The sequence below is a fragment of the Neltuma alba genome, unplaced genomic scaffold (genome assembly GCF_004799145.2).
Source record: "Neltuma alba isolate B1F8T4 unplaced genomic scaffold, ASM479914v2 tig00011818_pilon, whole genome shotgun sequence".
In the NCBI taxonomy this organism is placed as follows: Eukaryota; Viridiplantae; Streptophyta; class Magnoliopsida; order Fabales; family Fabaceae; genus Neltuma; species Neltuma alba.
The window spans coordinates 151152-156336 of record NW_021636432.1 but is presented as its reverse complement, the minus strand read 5'-3'; the positions used below and the strand labels follow the sequence as shown (position 1 = coordinate 156336).

At 30.1% G+C, this 5185-nt stretch overlaps 1 long non-coding RNA gene across 1 annotated transcript; it reads right to left on the bottom strand.

Annotated features, from left to right (window-relative positions):
* Positions 1-2014: 2014 nt before the first annotated feature.
* Positions 2015-3171, bottom strand: LOC114718172 (uncharacterized). The gene is made up of 3 exons (XR_003737790.1): positions 3055-3171; positions 2828-2975; positions 2015-2235 (listed from the first exon to the last, which is right to left on the bottom strand). It is a non-coding gene; the product is annotated as an uncharacterized LOC114718172 (long non-coding RNA).
* Positions 3172-5185: the final 2014 nt, after the last annotated feature.

The following is a 5185-nucleotide window of genomic DNA, read 5'->3' as shown; positions in this document are numbered from 1 at the left end:
CTGTTACAATTACTTGCAAATAATAAAGAAAGTGGTCAAAATTAGTTTTTCCTAATATGAAACATATTCTCAATTAAACCCATTCTTCTTCCATGGAAGACTTTGCTGAACGTAACTTTGAACCAAATACATATATGTTAGTAACATCTTAAATAGGCAATAGTGCAGTAATAATCTGATTATAATAATAAATTCAGGCTATTATATTTATATTGTCTATTTATAAAATCTCTTCTCAACCATTGGATCGGAGAATATTGAGAGGCCTCTTTTCATGCGAAGTAGTCCAATATTGACTTCCCACGCATAACTAAATTTCTAGGAACGTCATAATTCTTCATTATATATTTTCACGTATGAAAAAGGGCTAACGTTTTCGCAAGAAGGGTTAATTATTAAATAAACGAAGCTTAATATGAACAGCTTGATCGATGTCTGAATTAAAACTAATACAAAGGTTTGAACATTGAACATAGACAATTCAGATTAATTAAAGCTTGATAGTGTGGGTCCCAATTCTTGTTCAACATATCAAATCTTCACCGTATGTGATGACTTCAAACTTGCCCGACCATGGAATATACAATATTGAATCATAAAAGGAAGTGTAATTTACGGGTGTTTTCTCTCTTTTTTTAATCTTTATTTTTTTTGTCTTATATATATTCAAGTTAATTAAACGCAAAATTTAATTAATATGGTAGTTAGTTGGATCTAATCAACCTACACTTTTCTTAACTCTTCTTTTATTAGACGCTGGTTACCTATAATTGAGATTATTTGCCTTTAGGTAGTTTTTTCTTTAAATTTTTTTGCCAGGACTTCTTTAAATTATTATCATAAATTAAAAAAACTAAATTAAATACAAACATAATAATGTAAAACGCATGACCTTAATTAACTTCTGTTGAAATTTGAGGTATCGTCATTTATTATTTTTAGGTTAATACAAATTTTGGTCCTTTAAGTTTGTCCTAATTTTGGTTTTGGTATCTCAGATTTCAAATCATAAACTTTGATCCCTCAAGTTTCTTTTCATTTAAAATATTGGTCCCTCTGATCTAATAAAAACTTAGACCATTTTACCCCTTAAGGGATCAAAACCTATGGTTTTAAATTTGAGGGACCAAAATCAAAATGAGGGCAAACTTGAGGGACCAAAAATTATATTAATCCTTTATTTTTTAAAAGAATTTAGGTGTAATCTTGTTCGTTGCCAAAGGTCAACTAAATTTCATACAAATGTATTGCGTACCGTACGCTCCATTTTTCAATCAACAAAAACAAAAAATTAAATCAAGGCCAACTAAAATCTTGAATTATGAAATTTGCTTGCAAAGGGAAAATGACACATACGTCCAAGTTAAGATACATAATGGCACTTTGAAGCATTGGAATTTTAAAATAACGCATTTTGGATTTAATAAGGTACATGCAAAAAATTTTCCCTCTCTCTCCGCCAAATTAGTGAAACAAGGAAAACCCAACAAATTAAATCAGTTATATTAATAATGGATAAGATTATCTTTTGACAAAAAACGATTAGTGGTTTTAATTTTACAAGCCTGAATGTTATTTATATTATTCAAAGTGCATATTTTAAGCTATGAAGAAAAAATACTGGACGTTGATTTTTAGATGTAGGAAAGGGGTGGTTGATATATAAATTTGCAGAGGAAGTTATATTTTAATTTCACAAATGATTTATGAAAACACCGCGTGGATTATTGTGGCACACACAAGTAAACTTGAGTTGAGCTTACTTTGAATTTCAACCCAACATTAATACTAATAATGTTTCTATTAATTTCCAAACAGTTTTCGGGGAATTAATCTACATATGTGGCTTACTATTGTTAGGCGTATTTTAACAAATAAGCATTCTTGTTTTGAAAATTTAGGATTTGAAGGTTAAGGTCATGTCGTACCGCTTGTTTACAGTAATTGATCTCTTGAAATTTAGCGAAATTTAAATTACTTCCAAGAGTACATTTCAAGAGTGAAGACATGCACGAAGGTGAAACTACGTACTCAGACACTTGACTTTGTATATTATTTATGGGAAGCAACAAGAACAACAAATCAAGTCTAGACGAAAAACAAAACCCCAAAAAAAAAGTTGAATAATATTTTTCATAGTATTCTTATTCTTGCTAGCTCTATAATTATGATAGAACTGCGCTATAATATTTTGCTTCCCTAATTCTTTTATCAAGACCGGCACTTGACGATCATCTGCATGAAAATGAAAACCAGAATGAGATTGAAGGCAGACATGAATACTAAAAAGATGAATAACAACATCGTCACAACACATGGCTGATTTACGAAATAAAAGGTAATAAGCATGCATACGAGAAAAGCTTTGTCACGACTTATGTAAAAATGCTTATAAGTATTTAAGATAAACAGATATAAACAAGATTTAATTAGGATCTCTTCGCACTTTGGAGTAAGGTTAATTAGAAGAAGGATAGGAATCTAAAAAGCTGTTTATATAGGCACTTCAATTACTACAAAATTCTTTAATAATATAGCAAATAAGTGAAAGTTAATTCATTTATTACAACGCAAACTGTGTGTCTGCGTGTGCGTCTCAAGGACCTGTTCATTTTCATATGTCATGTTCAATTTAAATTAAGAACCTAATAACAAGAATCAAATTTAGCCTTAGTGGCAAGCTCATCATGGAGATTTGCTTTGGAGGCCTTGAATTAGAAACCAAGAATTTGATCCAAAAAAAATTAAAATAACACATAACTCATCAGTTTTTCCCGATGGAAAAAATGATTTATATGAATAAAGAAAGGAATAAATGTATATGAACCTGAAAATGAAATGAGGAGAGTCATGGTGTTCAACCAGGGGTGGACCTGACATCTTGACCGTTAGGGATTGGAGTGCCATCTCTTATATTGGAGCCCTGCGTCTGAGTGCCAGGTGCTGTAGGGTTTCCCTGATTTCCCTGATTGGACCTGAAATAAAGAAAGGAATAAATGTATATGAACCTGAAAATGAAATGAAGAGAGTCATGGTGTTGGACCAGCAGTGGACCTGACATCTTGACCGTTAGGGATTGGAGTACCATCTCTTATATTATTGGAGTCTGGTGGTTGAGAGCTCATGCTGCTCCTTCCTTCACAAAGCTAAGCTTCTTCTTCTTCAAAAGATTGCTTATAATTTGATGAACAAATAGCTAAGGTTTGCTGTGAAACCCCTGAATCAGATAGCTGTATTTATATGCATATATGGCGAGTCAAGCTAGGTATCCATGTTAGTTGATGAAAAGTGTGGGAAAATTAAAGGAAATGGGTATATATAATGAGGTAATTAATAATCAAGTGATTGTTGAGGAAATCTACGTGTCAATTACTACTGTCTAACACTTCGAACTTACAGAGATTAATTTGAAAACAGATTAAGGTAATTAATACTATCTTTGATGCCTAATATAAGAACTAGTTGGAGATTTAATTTAGTTTTAAATATAAGACCTCAATTAATTTTGTTTCTAATATTTATTCATTTTACTCCCAAGTAATTCTTATGGTGATTGCACATGTTAAGGAGACTCCAACAAATGGTAGTTTCAATGCACAAGATTAATAGAGGTATTTTAGGAAAAACAAGAACAATTTATTACTAATAACTAACTTAATTAATTTTTTAATATTCATAAATTAATTGTTCAGCTCTTATGTTAAAGATTAACATTTCTGATTTAGTGCATGCGGCAACCCATTTAACATTTTTCAGTTGGACTCATCAATTTTTGTTCATATTTTAAACAAAATTGATTTCTTTCTTCCGTTTTAATTTTGCCCCTTTATTGATCTCTCCCATGAACACGGAACAAGTTTCTTTATTTTAACTTGAAATTCTAGCTTAACCTCCTCCTACTCTTTTATTGGCAATGCACACCAAATTTCTCTCAAATTTTCCTCGTATTGATTATTGAATTACATATGCCGCACAAGATGGATTCGTTGCATTTATAGGTGAAATTTAAGCTGTTTTTTTGGTGAAAAAATCCAGTGGATTCCATGACGAATGCATTGATACTTAACTGAAACCTACAACACCATTACAAAATTAGTTTTTTTGTTTGAAAGTTGAATAAATTTGAATTAGATTTGCATATATACTGAATTGGCGAGATATTCATATATAGACAACTATTCAACAATTTCCTCTAGCTGAAATTAATTGTAAAACACTTCGTCGGTGAAATATTTACAATTCACAATATATGTATACATATAAGGTCAAAGTTTAATTAAGTATCGTAATGAAATTCCGTTGATTAATTTAGTTGAAGTAAAAAAAAATTACAATTAATGACATCAATATGATAACGACAAGAAAATTTATCTCTTGCATTATCAAATCAGGACTTGCATACATTTCCTTTAATAAATCAAGAGATAATGCGATTTGTTTGATCGCATTCGAATTTTGCCTACCTTTTAATTTAACGAAGACCATAGTCAGACTCTTCGTATTACGAACCAACTACTTGATAGGAATCATCCCGAGTAACATAAGCTGATGTATATGGATGAGTTTTACACTAATTAAATATTGACCCAAAACCTTAAGTAAATGAATATTTATGAGTAATTCTACTTATATAGAATCACACAAGGCACGTACATATATTAAAATATTATGATGTGTTCAACAGGAAAATACTACCTCCGATTCTTAATATTAGAGATAATTGACTAATTTAAGTAGATTAAGAAAATTAGTTAAATTAGTTGTTTGTAATAATTAGGTGTTGTCTTTCCTAAAATACTCTTGTTAAAACCTCCGGTCCTTAATATAAGAGCTAGTTGACTGATTTGAGTATATTAAATAAGTTTGTTAAGTTAGTTGTGTATAATAAATAGTGTTATCTTTCCCAAAATACCCTTGCTAATCATGTATATTTGCTAGAACTATATTTAATGGAACTTTAAACTTTTAACATATACAACTACTACAAGGACTCCTTTAAAAAAAAGGATAAATATTGAGACAAAGTGAATTAGGGTTTTATATTTAGAATCAAATTAAATGTCAAACTAGCTTTTATATTAAAGATCGGAAATAGTATTAGCTAGAATCACTATTTGATGAAACTTTTAATATTTGCAACTATTATAAATTAAAGGTTCTGATCTTCTTAGATTGCTTGTAATTT